Genomic DNA, 23,945 nt, shown 5'->3' with positions numbered 1-23,945 from the left:
GTCATCTCCGACAAGTTTTAGTCGCCTCTCGTTATTCGTTAAAAAATTATTGTATTAACAAAAAAAGTTGAAAAATAACATTGCATTTCTGCTATACGTGTATAATATTAAGTCATATACTATTATACCTCTTCTTGTTTAGGAATGTTCAACTTCTCACGCGAAGTGTGACCACCCCTCCTCACCACTATTTAAGGAAGCACGAGTGTCCACGCGAAACGAAGTCCATCCCATTTCTCTCCCTCCCCCCAATTTTTTATGCGAAACGACTTTCATCCTACCTCCCCCCTACTTCAGAGCATATGACTTTCCACGCGAAGCGATTTTCACTCCACCTACCTACCATCTAGAGGAACATTTTCACGTAAAGCTATTTCTACGTCATCTCCTATCAAGGGGCGTGCAACTTTCCATGCAAACAGAGGTCCACATCGCAATCAGATACGAGATGGATTAGAATTAAATCGGATGGGAGTGCAGAGGGAAAGGCGAAGCCTTCCACCCACACATATTCTTTCTACACGAAATTATTTCCCGTGAACAAAATTGTTAAGGACAGTCCTATGTAACATGAAGCCCTGATTATTATTAGGTGTACAAATAAGTTTCCGCCGTTTTTTATCAAAAATTAAGCATTTATTGTGAAAGAATGATACGTAATGTTTTATTGATGTAAGTCAAAATGTAAGTGCAAGTTCTTTTTGCGTTTGGCACGAATCTTCATTCAATAATGCTTCCAATTCCGCGTCTTCGTACACTTTCGGCCTTCCGCTACGTTCTTTGTCTTCGACGTCACCGTTCTTAAATTTTTGAAACCATTCACGACAACTTCTTTCACTTAAGGCAGCCTCACCATATGCTTCTACAAGCAATCGATGAGCCTCAGCTGCAGATTTCTTCAAATTAAAGAAGCAAATGACGCTTATTCGGCTCAAAACTCGACATTTAATAAGGCCTTTATCGAGATTTGATAGGGATGCATCAACTTTATAAATACTTATTTATTAGAGCTAACTTATAGGGACCTGGAAGGGATTTATTTCAGGGATGCCATAAGAAACGCTTCCTCATTTATACCTAATAAGGCCCTCATTGGGATTTGATAGAGAAGCATTAGCTTTATAAATATTTATTTATTAGAGCTAACTTATAGAGACCTGGAAAGGATTTATTAGGAATGACATAAGAAAGGCTTCATTATTTATATTTGATAAGGCCGTCATCAGAATTTGATAAGGATGTATCAACTTTATAAATACTTATTTATTAGAGCTAAGTTATAAGTGCCTGGAAAGAATTTGTTAGAGATGCCAAGCGGTAGAGAATATGTGCTATATATGATAGATTTCCTATAAAGAGTTAACTTTAAGTTAAGTTAAATATCTCGCAGGGTACAGGGATCTTTTTTTCTGCTAGATTCTTTCATTTTGTATAAAAATGCGCCTACCAAATATAATTTTGATTATTGGTATTGGGAATATTAAATTGCATTATTATCTAATTAATTTTGTTCACAAGGAAAGGAACCTAACTATTTCCCTCCGATTTTAATGAGCTTTTAGTATGTCATTCTCCATACGAAAATAAGCGACATGTTTTTTTTTATATATGCTCATACACATTTTTAAAGGGTAAACCCCTCGAAAAAAATTGATTTTTCTCTTTCGAAGCGAACATCGGAATTGTAACAGATAGAAAAAAATTTTCTGAATGAAAATTGAATGACATTAAGAGTACTTTAGAACTATAATAACAACATTTTTTTATAAATAAATAATTTTTATTACAAATAAATAATTATTAGGTGTACAACTTTGCTTCCGCTGTTTTCCTATAGATGGTTTTAGCGGTAAATGGTGGTCGAAATAGATCATAGACGTCTTACAATAAACTTGGGCATTTATTAACATAATCATAGAAACATTAGTCGATTTGTATCTGATCATAAAGTTATTCTCAATTGAAAATGTCAGTTTACGAGCCAAATTCTCGTCATTTGCGGGAGGTTTTAATTTTCTGCTTCAATATGAAGAAATCTGCGGCTAAGGCTCATCGAATGCTCTCAAATACTTATGATGAGGCCGCTATTAGTGAAAGAACGTGTCGTGAGTGGTTTCAACGCTTCAAGAATGGTGATTTTGACGTCAAAGACCGGCATAGCGGTAGAAGAGAGAAGGTTTACGAAGATGCAGAATTGGAGGCATTACTTGATCAAGACTCGTGTCAAAATCAAGAAGAATTGACACGATGGGAGTGACTCGACAAGCCATTTCAAAACGCCTCAAAGTCATGGGAATGATTCAGAAGCAAGGAAATTGGGTGCCATACGAGTTGAAGCCGAGAGATGTTGAACGGCGTTTGTTTGGTTGTGAACAGCTGCTTGAAAGGCAAAGACGGAAGGGATTTCTGCATCGCATTGTGGGGACGAAAAATGGGTTCATTACGGTAACCCCAAGCGCAGAAAATCATGGGGAATTCCCGGTCATGCTTCCACGTTGACGGCCAAACCGAATATTCACGGCTCCAAGGTCATGCTCTATATTTGATGGGATATTAGCTTGGCGTACTGTATTATGAGCTGTTAAAATCGACTGAAACAATCACAGGCGATCAGTATCGAACACAATTGATGCGTTTGAGCCGAGCATTGAAAGACAAACGGCCGCAATACAACGAGAGACACGATAAAGTGATTCTGCAGCATGACAATGTTCGACCCCATGTTGCGAAAGTGGTCAAGACATACTTGGAAATGTTGAAATGGCAAGTCCTAACCACCCGCCGTATTCTCCAGACGTTGCTCCTTCTGACTATCACTTGTTTCGATCAATGGCACACGGCCTGGCTGACCAACACTTCCGGTCTTATGAAGAAGTAAAAAATTGGACCGATTCATGGATCGCCTCAAAAGATGACCAGTTTTTTCGACGCGGGATTGGTATGCTGCCCGAAAGATGGGAGAAAGTAGTGGTCAGCGATGGACAATACTTTGAATCATAAATGTATAACCAGTTTTTTACAATACAGCTTCGAATTTCGGAAAAAAAACGGCGGAAGCAAAGTTGTATACCTAATAAAAAAAATTGTTTTATTATAGTTCTAAAGTATTCTTGGAGCCATTTAATTTTCATTCTAAAAAATTTTTTTTATTTTTTAGTTCCGGCGATATTCGCTTCGAAAGAGAAAAACCGATTTTTTTTTTAAAGAGTGTTTCATCTTCTAAAAGTGAGTATAGGCACGTATAAAAAAATACCGATTGAATATACAGTTAAATTGCACAAATTTCTGTCAGGATTATATTGACAGATATCACAATTATGTATACATTCATTAACATTCAGTGTTCATGGATCATCGAAGTAGCAATTTCCATATGATTACAGAGGTCAAGCAACGTGAATGATGGTTCGCATTCAAATGGGTGACCGTTTCAAAATGCCATAAAATTAATTCCCATAATATTTCCTTATAAGGTTCTGATAATTTTTCCTTACAGGGCCCTGATGAGTTTTTTTTATATGGCCCTGATAGTTTTTCCTTACAGAGCTCTGATAATTTTTCTTTATAGGGCCGTAATAAACAATTTGTTATATGCCATATAGGACCCAAGTTATTTAACCTAATAGGGCCCGATTAATTTTAGGGCATACTAATCAGATCCTTTCTTAAGCCCTAACAATTTTCTATACAGATTGGAATAGAACAATTGTTGATTTTGTTTTGCTCTAGAAGCAAAAAGTGGAAGAACGCGTATGGGCTGAGGAAAAGCTCCGCTCCTCTGCACACCACTCCGAGCTAATCCTTATCTAATTGTGAGGATTTCAGTTTACGTGGAAAAATGCACGCCTCTAGGCAGGGAAGGAGTGGAATGGAAGTTGCTTTGCGTGGAAAGTCATTAATTCCTGTAAGCAGAAAGGATGAGGTAAACTTTGTGTTCTATTTATAACTTTTGTTAATAACTTTTTAATAAATAATAAGCACGAGCTAAATCCTTCCAGAAATCACTCAGGGCTATGATTTTAATAATATATGCCAAGCTCAAGATCTTTAGATCACAACGTGGATCCGTTGTTTTCAATATTTACCCATTCTTGTTTTGTATAGTAGAAAAGAGATATTATTTTTCAAACTTTTTTGTTAATAACTTTTTAACTAGTAACGAGCGACAGTTAAAATCTGTCGGAAGTCACTTAGAATAATGACCTTGGCAACATATCTCGTTGAAATCATTGAAGTCATCGGTGATATGCAGTTTTACCGAAATAGAATAGGAATAATATAATACAATTGAAGTTTGGAGCGTTCATAGAGTGAATCTTCAGCCGAGCCGCAGGCCGAGCTTCGAATCAAACCACAAGTCGCGAGCTAAACCTCGAGCTGAATCGTCGTTAAACCTCGTGTCAAACCTCAAGTTGAGCTTCGAATTTATCGAAATTATCGAGCTGAATGTTGAGCTGAAATCAAGTCAAATTTTGAACCAAATTTCATGAGCATCACAACTCAGAGAGAACGCGAGATCAGATCTATTAGACGTCGGAGGTGGTTACATCTAAAATAACATTTAAAAATATTAATTTTAGTCGCATGTGACTTTGCATTGTTTTTTTATTGTGTTTTATTAGTGCAAAAATCTAATATTCACAATAGTAGACCTTTGTTTATGAAATATTCTTTAAACTACAAGCAGGACCGCAATATTTAGGAAATTAGCGCTCAAGGATTCATTTGAATTCTTTTATTCCCTAGTGCATAAATGTACTGATTAGAGAACAAGAATAAATAATTATATTTTTAGCTTTCACTTATATCAGTATTGTATTGTCTCAGATCATTGTATTGTCATCAGATTATATTATTTCTGTCATTTTTTAAATTTTACATTATTTATAGCTGTAATGCGTTATATTCAGTTCTGGATACCAATGTATAATTGGTAATTATGACGATAACCCGTTCTTTTGCTGTACAATTTTATTAACAAGACGAAGATTCTTTAATTATTGATATCAACGGTTAGATGTCTTGATATTGCGAAGTATATTTTTATTTGCCATCGACCGATCATGTTATAAGTTTCTACTTTTCTGACAAATTCTAATGTATGTATTAGGTGTACAAATAAGTTTTAAAGCGTTTTTTGTAATAATTTAAACTTAGAATTCAAATATTTTCGCGCTCTTTTGATATGTAGTGGCGTTTAATGTGTACTATTAAAAAACATAATTGACTTCATAAAATTGAAAATTTAACCTCAAAATTAAATGGTTTTAAAATGGCGAGCGACAAGCAATTTATTCGACACTGCATTCGATACGAACTTCATCAAGGAAAAAGCGCTGCTAAAGCATATGAATCAATTTGTTCTGTTCTTGGAGTCATTGTTGTATCCAAAAGTACATGTGAGTTTCAGTTTAGGCGATTTAAAGAGGATGATTTTGATGTTAGCGATAGAGAACGTAGTGATGCTCCTCAGAAGGTTATAAACAATGAATTGCAAGCATTACTCGATCAAAACTCAAACACAAAACGAACTTGCACAGCAACTTGGAGTAACTCAACAAGATATTTCAATTCGTTTACGGCAGATGGGAAAGATTCTGAAGGAAGGAAAGTGGGTGCCGCATGCATTAAATGAAAAAAACAAAAAATGATCGTCTTAAGAAATGTGTTTGAATCTGTACAATAAACAGCATAGAAAATCTTTCTTGTGGAAAATCGTGACTGGTGATGAAAAGTAGATTTTTTATGATAATCCTAAAAAGAAAAAACATTATGTGGATCCAGGACAACCCACTACATCAACGTCAAAACGCAACATCCACAGCAGCAAAGTTATGCTATGCATCTGGTGGGACATGAAGGATGTGCTATATTATGAACTGCTCCATCCGAATGAAACGGTTAACAGTGATCGCTACAGTAAACAATTGATCCGTTTAAATCAAGAAATCGAACGAAATCGTCCATTTATTGGCAAAGGAAATCGTCCTGTGAAATTGCTTCATGACAACGCTAGGCCTCATGTTGGTAAACCTGTAAAGGAAACATTGCTAACTCTTGGTTGGGAAGTTCTGTTACACCCGGCATATAGCCCAGACATAGCCCCTTCTGATTATCATTTATTCCGGTCAATGCAAAACGCCTTGTCCGGTGTACACTTTCGAGCATTTGAAGAAGTGCAAAAATGGGTGGATAATTTTATCGTATCGAAAGACGAAATCTTCTTCGCTTCTGGAATTCGCAAGCTGCCCGAAAGATGACTAAAGGTCATAGATAATGATGGAGATTATTTTGATAATTAAGTGTGTTTTCATTTCTGAATAAATAAATATTAAATTTCATTAAAAACGCTTTAAAACTTATTTGTACATCTAATATTTTATGTGTGTTACTGTTCATTTTAACTAATAAGACGAAGATCCATCTTAATTTATTGATACCAACAATTATATAGTTATACAATGCGAAGTATATTTTTAATTTTCGATTGATTTTATGTTATGTTTTTTTTTTACTGTTTAGAGATATTTTGTAAGCATTGATTATGATCCGATTGTGATCAAAACATTTGTTGTTAGCCGGCATGTTATTAAAGTTCATAATTAATTTATGAAGACATTTTTTTACTTATCTACCAATTTGTTTTATACGTAAAATTTCTGGCTTGTAGCCCTTTTTTTTTAATTTGTTTAATAATTAAATTATAAAACATTTTTTCTTATGAAAAAATAAAAATCGGATCGACGTCGATTAAATGTCGGTTAAATATCTAATCGACATCTAATCGATGTCGATTCAATTTATATCTTCCTGGGCAAATAAAAGCGTCCCTGGCATTTTGGCTCAACTGTTAAGTTTTCTTTGCATTGATTGCATTATATTTTTAAATCTAATGGAATGGTTCTATCTCAGCAGATAATAATGTATATCGGAACACCGCTTAGATGTGTGTCTATTGTCGCGCTAGGCTGCCGATTGGCGTTGATAGCGATGTTATAAACAGTGTATATCTTCCAATGCACGACACAGTGTGACACAGTGATCATGTCATCTTTGTTTAACATTGGCAAACAACAAAGATGTAATGATCCATTGTATCGTTTGGGTCGCTTGTTGAAAGGTACATAGTATAAACCATGAAATGGCATTTTTGCGTATGCGAACACATAAAATAATATTTTGAAATATGGACAAGGAGAGACCGGTAAGTTTTTTGAGCTTTTTGCAATGTGATCGTATTTAGCTGTGTAGTGTATACTTTCAATTATTTTGAATTATTATTATGCTTCAATAATTTAACTTTTATTTCTAATCTCAATTCGTAGCTACTTTTGCTCCATCAAATGACGCCGCTTTCTCCGCTGAGTACGAGACTACGCGAACATATCTCTGACATTAGAAAAAATACGAGTTCTCCTACTGTCATAACTGATAATCGAATTAATTGTAATCATAATTTTAAATGGAACGATGTGAGAATTCTAGACTGCGAATCTTCTTATAATAAGAGATTGGTGTCTGAAATAATTCATATTAAAAAACAGAAACAAGGTCTTAATAAACAAAATAATACTGAATCTTTACCTGAAACCTACTCACAGATTATCCAATCTCTTTCTCCTTTTTAATTACTTTCCTTCTATCTTTTTCTCTGCCTACTTTCTCTCTCCTCTACTTTATTTTCTCCTTCTTATGTTCCCCTTCTTTTTTAGTTTTCCATTTCAACGTTCCTGTCTTTACATGTCATATTTCATTTTATCTCTTAGCTTCTTAGAGAGATGATCAATTTTGATTCCTATCGCATTGTCTAATTGATAATATACCACTTCGACATACATACTAAGGTATTTATTCTTATTTTATTGTACTAAACTCATTATACATATACAACGAATGACGGTTTCTTATTCTTTCTCTATCGACATTAATATTTCTTGTGTACATGTCTCATAATATCAAAAATAACTTCCGCCTCTTTCTATTAATTTAATTTTATTAATTGCGATCTTGTTTTTGCCTTTTCTTTATTATTTGCGATTCGATTGTACTTTTCTTATTATTTTTATTTATTCCGTTTGTTAATTTATTATTACAATTTGTACTTGCTAACAGAAACATGTTCGTCCTTTTGCACACGCACAGTTCGGAGGAACACATTGGTGTCAACTACAACCGTTTATTTGGTTTTCTCTCAATTTGGAGCGAGTTTTATAGTTGATATTGCGTCCTTATGCGAATTTTATTTAATTTATATATATTTTATCTATGTTATATCCATTTTTATTTTGTCTTCACATTGAAAATGATCCAACAGGGATCGAAACGTTTGTTCTTGTTCGCTTACTGATTTTTAAATTATATTTCATGTTTTTTTAATTTCATGACATTGTTTATTTTATTTTTTAACCGTTTAATTTAGATTGTTATTTGTTGTTTAATTTTTAGGCTCGTAGCCCTTTATTCTTTCATTTATTTGTTAAATTTATAAATTGCATATATTCATATGCAGTTGTGAAATTATTTAATACAGATAGTGAAGCGAGCAGCTAAGAATCTTGCAGAAGTGGAAATCGCTTGAAAGGTTGAGGAAGAGAATATTACGCCCAATATGACAGATAGTAGTAGTTCTTTAGATGAGGAGTATATAAATGAAATAAATAAAGCACAAGATATTAATATTTCTGAAGCAGTTGTTTTGAAAAACATTGAAAATGAAAAGATACAAAGAGAAAATAATAATCAAGATGTAATTGAAGCACTTCAATTTATCAGATTATGAAGATTATGACATATTCGAACATGAAATTAACCAAGAAGATAATGCTTTAGAGGATAATAGTACTGATGATGATATAAATGAAGGTGATATAAATGAAAATCATTTTCAAAATGAGAAGCAGAAGATTAACGTAAGGTTAACGAAGGTTAATGTAAAAGAAAATTTGAGAGAATGGACCACTCATAACGGAATTATCTCAAAGAAAGCTCGATAATTTATTATATTATTTATTGTTAGATTGAATCCAATCTTTGCCAGAACGTTTCAAGACACTACTGCGAACATCTAATCATCTTAATATACTGAAACTTCCTGATAGATAAATGATTTGGCATAAAGGAATTGTAAGAAATTTAAATGCAATGTTGAATGAATATCTAGAAAAATATGGCAATAGAAAAATATCCCAATTAGCAGACAATGTTTTTTAAATGTTTTTTAAACATTTATTTTTTATTAATTTTACATTTTTCAAAATGTAAATTCGTTTTCAAAATTCATTAATTTAACGTTCATTAAACATTATTTTACATTATAATTTTTCATTTGAAATAAATGACTGAAAAAAATTGTTTAACCGTTTATTTAACGTTTATTTAATGTTTATTTTGAATTTATTTTTTATTTGAAACAATGGTTTGAAAAAACATTTTTTTAAACGTGTATTTAATGTTTATTAAAAAAGAATATGTTTACTTAATATTAATTATTCATTTGAAATAATGATTTCAAAAAAATTCGTTTAATGTTTGTTTAACGTTTATAAAATGATTATTTTACATTATTTATTCATTTAAAATATGGTAAGAAACATTTATTTAACATTTATCTATCGTTTATTATAAATATGTAAAAAATATTATTTTTTAAACCTCAAATTAATAAAAAACGGGTCGGAATAATAAAATAATCATGGAAGAGAAATTAACACAATATAATTGCGTACCATATATGGACAATAACAACTGTGTGCATCGATAATTATAAGTGGAAAAGGTACGAGACCCATAACCCTGAGGTCCTAGGTTCAAAATCCGGCCGGTAAGTAAAAAATATTAAAATATAATTAAAAATTAAAATTATTAATAAAATTAGTTGTCTAATGCTTAGGCACTGTCGATAAAACAAATAAATGAAAGAAAATTCTATGTTACGTCCTACAGACCACGATTCTTTTCTTCGGCTTCACGTCGCGACTATGATTGGCGTCTGCGAGACTCAAGCGGAATCTTTTGATAACGGTCTGACAGAACTGAAAAGAGGGACCGGACAGACTCCGCGAAAACTCGTAAATGCCAATCAATCCAGAAGGAATAACAACCTTAATGCAAGCCCGAAAAGAGACAAAATTGCAAAAGACATTATAAATGCCGAAGTCACGCAATAATAAAAATCTAAGCTTGTCGTCCCAGACCAACAATTTCATCTTAGGAAAACAGGTGCGACGTCGCGCTTAAAAAATCATAAATGGGATAACTTCCCACGGTAGCGTTATCTAAGATCAAACTCGCGACTGACAATGGTTGCCCTGCATACAAAACTAATTGTGCACGGTAACTATTTGTTCACCTAGTCATATTTTCCACGAAGATAACAGAATTCCTCATCCGTCTGGAGCAATCTTGTCTCTTTAAAGAAAAACGTAAATCACTTCTTTTCTTCTCGAAACTCCTCTAACGATGCACTTTAGATTAACAACGATAGGACGCTATAAAAATCGTAAATTTCGCATTGCAACTAACTTTTGCATCCTAGACAAAGGGCACAACCTTTTTTCGGGATATAAATAAAAGTCGCGCGGAAGCGCAGAGCGTCAGTACAAAACTCAAAATCATCCGGTTCACGTCAGTGAAGTTCGCGAATTAAATTATTGTCGCGGGCAATGTGGAAATCCTACCAAAATCCGCGATAATCACGCCAGTTCGCGTTTTAATACAAGTGCGAAAAGAAAAAGATAAATTGTGAATCGTCATTGCGATCCCATACGCTACTGCGATTGCCCTTCTGGCGCTCTCCGTGAACAACGGACCTTCTCGGTCACATACCAACCGGTAGCTAGAGATCTCGTGGACAGTCAGCTAACCAGTAAATCGCCCTGCCATTCCTTCCGATTCATCCCCACGTCTCCCCGCATGGAAACACATATATACACACTTATACGCGTTTCCAACGAAACATACATATATTTTACCCTTCGGATTGTAGTGTGCACTAGTACGTTCATTAGAAAACGGGGACGAACTCCTTATGTCCGGAAGAGTAGGCGGAATCGTCCCCTTGGCCAAGCCACAATCGTGCCGCCACAACCGATCGACGACCAATTTCTCGAGGTCTCTTACTCACCAACATCAGAACAGACACAATCTTTAGACTTCACCTCTCCCGCTGTCATCGATCCTGAGAAATCCTAAACTATTCCCCTCCTCCTCTCGAGGAATGATTCCCTCCCCCTCTTCCTATCGAGAGACGATTCCTTCTCCTTCCTTCTTTTCTGAAGAAGGATTTCCTCACACTCCTCTTTTAGATTAGTTCCCAACTCCTCCTTCTCAATCGAATCCCGAGCCGATCGACTGGGATCGGCTATTTAAATTATATTCGTCCCCCTCCAACGAAGGGAATAAACTAGTCACAGTCTATATCCCAGGAAACCCCACCCCTTACACCGTCCTGTACAAGCACCTCCTGCACCACTTTCCTCGCCTCCAATATCCAATAACCTTTTCCTCTTTTCACACACACACACACACACACACACACACACACACACACACACACACACACACACGCACGCACGCATATCTCCATAACGTATTGAATATATGTATAAGGATAAAATTTCTTATTTTTATGAAAAAAAATGTTTATTATGAATAAATATTTTATATAACCCTAATATTCCTTTTTTTTATCATTAATAAATGTAAGTTAGTATATTTCCCTAGTTGTCATTTATTGGGATCATCTCTCGCATTCCTCCTTTAAACACCTAAGATCGCACGAGGTCCAGTCAAAAGGATTAAGTTGCTTGATCCAAAAAGTAGGACCGACGTTTGCACTATCCTTCGGAATAGGTGTCATAGCGTCTCTTCGGGACGTTGACCCATATTCCGGGACCGAAAAGGTGCGTGCGACTCACAAGTATTCGCCTCTGTGCGTATACCTGTGAGATTGAGTCTAGCCGTCCTTTCATAGTCCTCTCCATTCTCCCTCATTGTCTCCCTCATCGAATTCTTAAGGGTTTGGACGTAACATCTACATTGTTATTTTTTCTAATTTTGTTCAAATAATTTTGACATTAAAGAATGTTTTTTTTTTATGTTAAAGAAATATTTCTTCAAATGTTACAATAGATGTTTTTTTAATAAAAAAAAGGTCACTTAACCTATTATTTTTAACATTTTTAAAGATGTTTTTAAAAATGTTTTTAAATATTTTTAAAAATATTTTTAAAAACATTGTCTACTGATTGGGGTTACTATTAATATTAATATGGATGACCTGTGCCTCTAGCAAAAAGTTAACGTATAAAATTTTGACTACAACTAGATCGTCTGCACACAGATAATGATTCATTTTTAATTGATTTGTATGTTGGTGAATGGGACCCGATTGATGTGAACTTTATATGATTTCATGATTGAAGTTGACGTCTTTTAGAATATGGATATATGCGCAACTACGTCAGATACTCATTTTTTTAAAACAATTTTATCTTAGACGCTTCTGCACGTTCGCTTGTGAAATGTTGTGTGGGTCATAATGGTTCAGGTGCATGTGAGAAATGTACTGTTGTTGGAGAATATATCGATGTATGATTTCTTTGGATCTGAATGCCCCATTGAGAACAGATTAATCCTTTACAAATCAAGATGATCAATTGCATCATACCGGAGTCACTATTTTACTTAGAACTGCAAATATGGTATTACAATTCAGACTTAATTCTTTCCATTTAGTACAGCCTGATATCTTTAGACGATTGCTTTCCGCATGAATGGACCCAGGAAACTTTCACCAGGAAAATAAATAAAACGAAATAATAAAACTACAGCTTCTAATTTACTTATATTTCTTGCTGCTTTTTGTCCAAGTGATTTTAATCGACCACTATTGGATTATTGGAAGATGTATAAAGACACAGAAAAGCGACGTTTATGTCTTTATAATGAAGTTTGTGTTGAGTATTTAAACGCATCCTGAAAGAAGACGTGTACAAATATCATATTTGTACTTATTACTTTTTATAAAAAAGTATATTTTATATATTATACTTTTTCAAGCTGCTATGTACAATTTTATGTAGTCCTGTGCTAGTTAACACTGTTACATCTAAACCCTTGGAAATTTTAAATTTATGATTTTATTGGAGAGAAAAGGAACAGAAATGGTGAGGATACTAGGAAGGATGGTCAGACTCTTATCTCGCAGGTATCTGCAGAGAGGTGAGTACGCACCTCTTTGTGCTTGCTTCGGAATATGAGTCAACATCCCGCAAAGACGCTATGACACCTGTTTCCTACGAGCGGTGCGATCGTCAGTCCAAATTTCGAGTCAAGAAATCTAATCCCTTTAACTCGGGACTGGACTGCGATCTTTGAAAAGGCAAAGTTAACGACTATAAGATCTTAGATTTTAAATTTGGAGAACGAGAGAGATATAAAATTATTAACATTGTTTATTATTACTAATCATTACAAATCTATATTTAACGCATTACAAGCTTAATACAGTACAATTATAAAAAAAATAAAGAAAAAGATTACAAATTAATAAATTTATTATTACGAACTAATTTACACATTAATTAATATGATTACTATTAGGTGTTGGAATTAATTCGTAGCGTTTTACAAGTGATGGGAAGTACTTTCATTAATGTATTTTTTAATGCTCATGTGAAATAAATAACATTCTTTCATTAAAAACGCTACGAATTAATTCCAACACCTAATATAATAAAAAAAAGAAAAATTTATAAATTGCCGAGATAATTCTTATTAACTATTTACATGTTATTGAATCGTCAGAGAGTAAAGTTTCAGGGCGAGCAGAGCTGATAGGTTTTTGTTTATTCTATTTCGCATATAGTAGCGGAGGAAGGAGGAAAAAAATTGAAGAAGAATTCCACCGGAACTAAATATGGATGAGCGGAATTTGGAATAAATACCGGAATACGGGAATGAGGATGTTGGCCGATAATTCCACGTCAAATTTCTTGTGGATAAAATAATGGGGCCCGATCGTAAAAGTTCCCTCGGAAATAAGTTTAGTAATCCGCAGGAATTGTCTAACGAGTGACTCAAATGAGTCACTCTCTTGAAGATGGAAATAGGATCTTGATGATGGAGAAGGAATTTCTTCTTGGAAAGACGTTGTCCATGGAGTTCATCGGAGAAGAAGATTTTCCCCGGGGGGGGGAAACGGGATTGAGATGACGGATGAATTGGGTATTAGCGGAGGGATGCAGGGAAAATTTGTAAGGTTAAAGTGTTGGACAATACGAGGGAAATAGAATGGGAGAAGATACGCGGGAAGGTGAACAGGAAAATAATCGGAAACTGCTACTATAGGTAACGGCCGAATTGGAGACTGCGGTCAATCCGCTGGTGCCGACGGCGCCGGTAGTGATGTTGATGGACGTTCTCAGCAGAATTTGCCGAATTTTTTAAATTCGCCTGTTGGTGAAATTCTGCGTATGCCTCGTCCAACAATCTACGCACTTCAATGTAAGGTCGACTCCGGAGTCAACCTCTAAACGGGCATTGTTCCTTGATCGTGGCACTACGTTGGCAATGATGTTACTAAAAGTTTGCGGATAATAAAAGGAAAAATGGACTTACTATTTCGATAGGCCTGTTTCAATTATTTGGTGTCCTTTGTCTTCTAAAGTAGTAGCCCCGATCTCGGTACAATTAGCGAGGTTTTGAAGTCTTCTAAAATGCATTGAATTGTATCTATGTGTGTTGCTTGATTGATGCGAATATAGACTGATAGACTGCGAAAATGACTGACTGATTGAGAAGCAGAACCGGACATGGAATAGGAGCAGAAAAATAATGAGAGAGAGTCTCGTGGTGTCACACGATTTATATTGAGTTTTGGAAGGTTCTCTGATGGGACATGTTAAGTTGGAAAATCGGGGATTCGGGTTGGAAAGATTTTCCTGCTTTTGGTAGGAAATTTGTTTCTCGTGTTCCTACTGGCGAACAATTTCCAAAATTTGCTCCGCCCACTACAAGTATCAATCTCTTGAGAACTTATTGATGATACCTTCATCACCTTCTCTAGGTTTCAAATCTATGGTCCTATTTAGCGATTAGTTTTAAGGCGAGTTTAGTTTTAAGCTTCTCTTTTTGAAGAGAAGAAGTATTTCACTTATCGTCCTTTCCGAATGATTTGGTTATGATTTATTCGAAAACTTACATTTCCTCCTTTTTTTATCTCCGGTTTCTCTTTTGTTAGATATTTGAACGCGCGTTTTCTAGATAGTATTTGCTCCAAATTTTTATGATCGACAAAAGATTAAAACCTACTCCTATTATATTTATTTTATCGCTTCCTGTTATTGACGAGAAAACAGCCTTCAACATGTTGTTACGCGTTTGGAAATGTGACTTTTTATTTATTCAGAATCCCTGATCCGCATTTAAATATTATTTACTGAGCGTGTTTGAATCGAATTTTCTCAACATTTGTAATCTTATAAATTTTATTACCATGAATCAGGGTGATTCTGGTTTATGTTTTTGCCCATCTTTCCAAAATCGTTGGGAAAGTTTTCAACACGTTTTAAATATTGTCACGATCGCCGATCGGCGACCGTTAACGCTCGCGTTTCTTCTTGCGCCTTGTCCCAGCGATCATCTTGTCGAACGTTCGTTAAATGAGAAGATCGTGGAGTTCTGCCGGACGTAACAATACAATGTGTGATTATGCGCATGAATTGCTGTTAATATTTATCTGGCACTCTGCAGTTTTGAATGGCAATAAGTTTATAATATTCATTTTTTTGTCATTTATCACAAGAGTGCAAAGATCACGGTTCATTACATAATTTTAGTGTATTTGTATTCGACAATTTTTTGAAATCCTTAAAAAGCTCTTTGAAATCATGTTATAAACCTTTATATCAAACTGCTTATCGTGATTTGAAGTGAATATTAATTAAATTGTCAAGGGGAAGGAAAATTTTATCTTTTTCGAAGATGTATATAAACACTAAGGAACAATTTGATGACTCCTATTTTTGTTGTTTATTAGTAATAAAAAAAAAATTCATGCTTTATGACCAATCTTCAATTTTGTACCCATTGTTCCCTCACTATCGTTCGCCGCTCGACGGTCGAGCCGCCGATTACGCGGCTGGCGCTATGCCTCATAATATTATTTAAAAATCATTTTCATTTAGAAAACAATAATCTTCATTTTTTCCCCTTCTGTCAGATTTTTTTCTGAAGAACACGGCAAAAAGTGTAATTTCAAAAAACAATTTAATTGAATCTTTAATAAGTCAATCTAATACACGTTTCAATGATTTAAAAACGTTAGAAAAGATAAGATTTAATTCTTTTTGAAAATCCTTTCACTGTGCAAATCGAGAAACAAAGTCTAGAATTTCAAGAAGAACTTTACAATTTGTAATGTTGATATTTATATAAAAACACGACAAGAAAAGGGGGTCGAGTTCTTCAAAATTTTAAATGTATCGCGTTATCTACGACTAAGAAATTTTGGTTTTCGAATTTTTTCTATGTTTGGATTCATATATCTTTGCAAATGTTTCTTCTCTAAAATGAAGTTTATAAAAACGGATAAACGTTCTCGTCTGAACGATGCATTATTATCTTCGTTGCGAATTAGTTCATCTACAATCCTTGTGAATATATCATCTTTAATACCGTGCAAACGATCCAGAAGATCAAATTAACTATTCAAAAAATTAGTTGAGTCCCTTTGTATTAAATTAAATGTTTTATATTATAAAATATTTAGTCTCAAGTCACCAATAGTTTATCTTCATCAATTTTTTAATAAATTAGGCCTATTGAGAAAATCATTTAAAAAAAATGCATCTCTGCAATATCTCAAAGGTGATGTGAAAAACTATTATCTAAATTCTAATTATCATATATATATTGTCATTATAAAAATTATATTAAAAGTAAAATTTTTTACAAGTTTTTCCTAAAAGTACGCTATCAGCGTATTTTTTACTAAGGGATACTCCTGAGGCATAGCGCCAACCGCATAATTGATGACTCGACCGTCGAGCGGCGAGCGGTATTGGGGACAATGGGCGTCGCTTCGGGAATCAGTTCAAAATGAGCAATTAATTCCGACCACTATGACCTAAAATTTAGGACGTTTGACGAAAATTTTTGTTCTTGTTAATATTGTAAAATGAGGTAATTTAGTACTTCTAATTGGCAACAAATTTCATGAAATAGAAGGTAGCTTACCCTCTTTCTTCCTCAATATTGGATATAGTAAAAGTTTCAAATTTGGACGATGTAAGACATACAATTTCTGAAAAATATACAAGCCAAATGCTGGTTAATGCCTGATGATCAATTTTTTTCTATATATCATTGCTGCATACTGTGCCATTATGAGGATTCAATTGTCTATGTTTTACTTTCTGATACGTATGCTATTTATACATTGTTATAAGATAAATCTATTATATACCAGCTAATGAATAGTTAGTGGACATATTCGAATTATTGAAATAAAAACAATTTTAAATATTAAGCGTTTAATAATATATATGACTGTAAATAAAATCGTTATTCATAAAAATTTAATAACATAAATTTATCAAAAGTTGTGCACATCATTAAAAGTTTAATATTTAAATAATATTTAATTTTTATTTAATAATAAAATTTTTGTTATTTTATCTAATTGGTACATTATTTTTATCTTATAGTATTATTTCCCGTTATTTTTTAATAATTGTGTATTTATCAATTCTATCAAATGTAAACTGTCAAAGATTCATGAAGTTGCTCATCATGTAATTAATAATTGTCCATGTTGCTATTTATGTTTTATTACAAAATGCCTTTGTCGTTCGTTTATTTATTTTATATTTTACTCTCTGCTTTATATTGCAGTTTACTGTTGTGAAATTTGTACCAATTTCAGAAGATGATAATATTTATTATGAGGTTGCTGGCCAAGTGGTTAGTACAAATTGACAATAACATAATTGGAAACTGCTGTGCTTAAAGAATAATTCAGCAAAATTCAGAAAAATTAGTGCGTACCGAAGCAAAAGCAGATGAAACTTGACAATAATTTAAAGTGGAACTTAAAAGATATTATGGTATGTTTTATATAATAGTATGGTATGATATATAAAAGAAGATATATGAATTTGCAAATATATCAGTTCATAAACAGTTATAACTTTTCATCTACTTAATATTATATTTTAAATTGATCTTTTGAAATAAGATTTGTATACACAAATACTTTTAGATGTCTATATTACTCTCTTTCTTTGAAAAAAAAATCTTAATGATATGAGCTATAGTTATTAACAAAATCAGTAAATATAATATAGAATATATGATGACATATATATATATATATATATATATATACAGGGTGAATCAGAGTAGTTAAATCAATGTTTTATCCTATGAGAAAATTATCGACTACGCACTAACTATCGACTTAACGGTACAGATCGGATACGTAGATAACATTATGCGAATTGCTTTTATATCTGTTACTGAAACGTATATTGCTGTTAGAAATGCTGCAAAGAATTTTGAAGACTTATTATCTGCCTGTAAAAGTGAATCGGCTTGTCAGATGGACAGGAGAAAGAGAAGAAAGCGATGAACTCATTTATATCTCGGATTCATTTCAGTAACTCTGGAAATAAAAACGAAACAGGATAAAAGCTTCAAAATACCATCTGCTTCTCTTGTATCACCTCCTCTCCAGGTGTATGTTCTTTAGCGAAGTCTTCAAATATCGCTTCAAATAATATTATTGAATTAACAATTAACATAAAAAAAAGAAAGACAGTTACTGCTTCTCTGGTATCAACTGCAGCCACTTCTAAACGGAACAAATTTGTGCAACAAATTATTAATCATAGGTAATAAGTTGTTAAAAAGGCATTGGAATGGAAAAAAGCAATGTCTTTGGAAACTATACATAAGCTACCTCTGAAAAAGAAAGCAGTCAATAGCACATTATGCAACACAATATTATGTAAGGCACCAATAAAACTTTTAGAAACAGATTAGAGACAGGAATCTCTGCGAATTTATACTCTAATCTTCATCAACTTTGTCATCGTTAAACGCGCAATCTATTAAACAGTCATTAACAGATAGTAATGAAAAGTCAAATGAAAACAGCAGAGATTCTGATGAATCTGAAATCCCAGAAGCTTTATTATAGACTGCCTGGACATAAATATTACGTACTCACATACTACATACATCACTATGTTAATTAGAGGTAAAATTGAATTCACATTTTTGTAAACTGTTTTAAACATATAAATCCAAAACTTTGGTTCCGAACAATATATTAAGAAACATGTGTTCTATGTTTTAAATGTTTTTTATTGGTAATATATTATAGTAATGATTAAATTATTATTTACAGAACAGAAAGAATGCATAAAATTAGACTAAAAAGTAGACAGCATGAGAGCGAAATTTGATATGATATTTATTAATCAATCTAAAATTAACAGAATTTTAATGCCAAAAGAAAAAGTTCTTGCTAAACCTACAAACATGCATGTATTTCTTTTGAGTACCACAAAGCAGGTTACAATGTTTGAGAAATTTCTTTCAAATGACATTAACTTTTTGGACACAATAAGTAATGTTTAATATGCTTTTATGATAATATTCATTTATAATAATGTTACGTCCAAGCCTCAAGATTTTTTTATTTCGATGGAAAGAAAGAAAGAAGAGAAAGAATTAGAAGGGAGGGGGGGGGGCCAAGGAAGGACGTAAATGACATCGCTCTTGTAGATATCGTTCTGAGGCGAATGCCACAAGTCGGACGCACTTGATTATGTCCCAGATGTGAGTCAACGTCGATACGCGACGCTATTACCAAATTCGAGATTGTGAATCAGTCCTCTTTTAGGTTAAGGAACTTAATTCTTTTGGTCAGGAATTGGACCTGTACGATCTTTGTCAAGACGCAGCGCATTGGAAGGGTACCAAAATAAGATTTAAGTAATCATTTAGATATATAGATATATAGATATATATTTCCACCTCCCCTACCCACAATTATCTTTTTCCCCCTTACCACTCTAACAAGTAGCGTAATATAAAAAAGGAACAACTCGGAGGAACAGTATCAAGCTGCTCCTCGCCCTAATGAAATGAACTGCAAGGTTCACAAAACGTTGGCATTCCAAGAATGAATGTGGACACGGAGGAAACCCGCGAAACGCATAATCTTTATATAGAAAGCATCTGTGGAAGTCGCAAGAATATTATATATGTATATGTTTATATAATTTAAGTGTATCATTACAAACGCTAATTTGTTTAGATATTGGTATACAATACATCCTAATAGAATCTCTCACATAAAACCGGTTCTCAATAAATGATTCAAAATAATAATAACAAAATAAAATTTCAGATGGATTCTCGGATGATTGAACAAATTACAATAGCATTATTAATAAGTTAGACTCAAGAAACTTACGGAATAATAGGATATGATTGCGGATCACCATTAGCAAACATAACTACAATGTCATTACTTAATATCGAAGAATGATATACCACTATATATCACTCTTCGATATTAAGGTATGAACAAGACCCTAAAATATATATAACTCGTCCAAATTAATGAATTCAAATCCGTGAGTAATCCAATGTAAAGTAGAGATAGAATTGTTAAAAAATATGGAATGTTCTCTCACACTATGAATATGCACAATGGTAAATATTCGTACATACAAGAAACATCTCGCGAGGCGTGTGAAAAGATGCACATTATGGGATATCTCCAAATGGGGCACGTCCATATTACCGAACTAAAATCAAATCATACAGATTCTCGAGCAGCTACATTGGTAGGACAAATGGATAACGACAGATTGTGTAGCGGAAGCACGTATCCCTATGGAACATGGATCGATGTTATTGTATTAGCAACTATAACGATTACGCTATTAGATTACCGTGCCACTGTATGACTAAACACTAATCAGGTAATGTTACAATCAGGTGTAATTTGCGAATTTGTCTCTACCCATTGTGTAGATATTGAAGGAGAGAATACTTATTGAAATGCTTTACCTCCACACTTGTGGAATATCAAATTATGGTGTACTTTACATTGGACTTGTGGAAATATTGACGGACGATACGGGCGTACGACCTCAAATAATTTACACCTTAAATTCACAAGATATCGTTTATCCTTAATAAAAAAGAAGATAGAAACAATATGCGGCTATGTTTATAAGAACCGAACACTTAAAATTATTAATTTTTTAAACGACACCCGATAATAAAATTTTCAGCAAAATATATAAACTAGAAAATCTCGACATTTTTACCTATATGAATCTAAATTTGTGTATGTGGAAAAATATATACGCACCCAAATAAGCTAGTTATACCGAAATGTACTTCAATAAGTGTAATCTCGAACAGAAAATATTAAAAAACATCTTAGTTCTCGCCACTCATTCACCGGATGCTTTCGCTTTACCACGTAATACGAGGACCTGGATATATGGCTTTATTAACCGGAGAAGTAAGTAATACACATTGTAAAATGTGTGCCCGTTGAAGTAAAACTCGTCTCAACTCAAGAATGTTATGATCAATTACCCGTGATTAGAAATAACGAAACACAGTTTCTAACACCACAAACTCACATCCTGATGCGACAAGGAACACAAGTGACTTGTAACTCGCACTTGCCATGTACCTTCTAGGAGATTCATGGTATCGGTTTACGCCCCGGCCAGTAGAAACTTTATCATCCGTCATACTAAAACCAAATCAACTTGGAAATATATCAGCTCCGGATCACTCTCCACAAGCGGTATATATTCAGATAATGACCTAGAAATCTTACGAGATCACATAATGTTTCCAGTCGAACGACCATCAGTACTCAATACCGTAGCACAAGGAATGATGGACAACCAGGATTTGTGAATGGTTCGTTCTCTCTAACTATTAGATGAAGCATCAAATAAAAAAGATAGCCATGTCTGCCTGGGAAAAATTTTGGAACAGATTCTTAATTTTCAGAAACATTAGCGCTGAAATAATAGGAATATATATAAGGGCAAGAATTATAAAACTAATATTAGGTACAATCGTACATGGATATGTTCTGCATATCGTATATGGATGGTCAATGTTCTTAATAGGAGTCATTTGGGATTCACTTAAATCAATCTTTTACTACATCTAGAAAAGGAGAGACATATAAACAAGAAACATAGCTGCTTCAGCTCCCGTTCGAGCCAGAATCTAAAGGAATAAAATATTCCGAAGTATGAGATGATACGAGAACAGAATCCAACTATCTTGTCCTTCTTCCCAAAGAAGCCTCTATCTATATCCTTGAGCTAAAAGAGTAAATAAACAGAATCTCTTCTAAAACCTATTAAGCCTAAACTTCACTCCAAAAAAAACTTATAATTCTTTTCTATAGATAACAATGAAGATTACCTGCATAAACACGCGACTTCCAACACCCATTGAATGCACGAATAATAAAAGTGGACTCATCTATGAAATTTTTATTCAACTCCATAATAGTCACGAGGACTTCAAGGAACTAATAGACGAATTCACTCATCGGATAACGCGGCATAACCGATCCCTATCCTTATTACCCAATCATACTCACCTGGACGAGATGGTTGCGGTCCAAGAAGGACGGAAGTGGCAAAGGGGTATCCTCAATCAAATTCGAGAGGATGAAATAGCAGCGATCGCTCTAAGAGACTGAGGGCACATTATCGAACGACCCTGCCACGATCTCTGTATACTTGAGGATAAATTCCACGATCTAGAATGGCAGGCAATTCACTGCGCACTCGCTTACACTGGACCTGATCCCGCAAAAAAGACGTGGTCCCGACGAACAAGGCAGCTAATCCAATTTCTAATAGAGCGGCGCGAAGGATGGATCAGCATCGTGGGAAATATAAACGAAGAGGCTGCGCTTGTAAAACTAGAAATAAGAAACGAGTGTGGAAAAGAAATAAAAAATGACATTCTAATAAAAAAGGACATTCTAATAAAAAAAGACATTCTAATAAGTCTAGGCTATGCACAGCACAGTGAAAAAAATACTAGAAACTGTACAGCTCTTTATTGAATCGGCTATATTAAGAAGAAACTAAATACTTTTATCCACGACGCTCAAAATATATAAACTATTATAATACACAGTATTAATAGAATAACACAAAAAAATCTCTAAAAAGATATATATATGTAAATATATTAATAATAAAGTCTAATTAGTAGAAAAAAATATGTATATATATATATATATATATATATATACAGGGTGTCATGAATATACGGTCCCACTCGTCCCGAGGTAGAGTGCATTAAACTTAGTAGAAAAGTCGTTTACCATTTTGTAATGCTCGCAATAATTAACAAGATATTAACGTTTAAAGATAGCCGAATACGCACGTCCGCTCGACTTACTATTGTCAAAGGTAGCTAAATTGCCGCGCGCTCGGTGGGCCGTACTTTTGGCAATAATAGATCGGGAGGATGTGCATATTCGGCTATCTTTAAATGTTAATATCTCGTTAATTATTGCGAGCATTATAAAATGGTAGAGGATTTTTCTACTCAGTTAGTCCACTCTACCTGCTCGGAACGAGTGGAACCGTATATTCATGATACCCTGTATATATATATATATATATATATATATATATATATATATATATATTAGGTGTTGGAATTAATTCGTAGCGTTTTTTAATGAAAGAATGTTATTTATTTCACATGAGCATTAAAAAATACATTAATGAAAGTACTTCCCATCACTTGTAAAACGCTACGAATTAATTCCAACACCTAATATATATATATATATGTGTGTGTGTGTGTGTGTATATGTGTATATATATATATATATATATATATATATATATATATAATAA

At 33.6% G+C, this 23,945-nt stretch overlaps 1 protein-coding gene, 1 long non-coding RNA gene and 1 pseudogene across 6 annotated transcripts in view; 2 read left to right on the top strand and 1 right to left on the bottom strand.

Moving 5' to 3' along the window:
• The window catches only part of LOC147908299 (uncharacterized), a 167,523-nt gene that overhangs the window by 65,092 nt on the left and 78,486 nt on the right, over positions 1–23,945 (top strand). The window lies entirely within an intron of this gene.
• The window catches only part of LOC147908302 (uncharacterized), a 116,238-nt gene that overhangs the window by 62,912 nt on the left and 29,381 nt on the right, over positions 1–23,945 (bottom strand). The window lies entirely within an intron of this gene.
• Positions 503–23,013, top strand: LOC147908305 (general transcription factor II-I repeat domain-containing protein 2B-like; annotated as a pseudogene).

The sequence above is a fragment of the Acromyrmex echinatior genome, chromosome 10 (genome assembly GCF_024713525.1).
Source record: "Acromyrmex echinatior isolate Ae372 chromosome 10, ASM2471352v2, whole genome shotgun sequence".
Lineage (NCBI taxonomy): Eukaryota > Metazoa > Arthropoda > Insecta > Hymenoptera > Formicidae > Acromyrmex > Acromyrmex echinatior.
The sequence above is the reverse complement of the archived record's forward strand: the minus strand, read 5'-3'. Positions and strand labels throughout refer to the sequence as shown.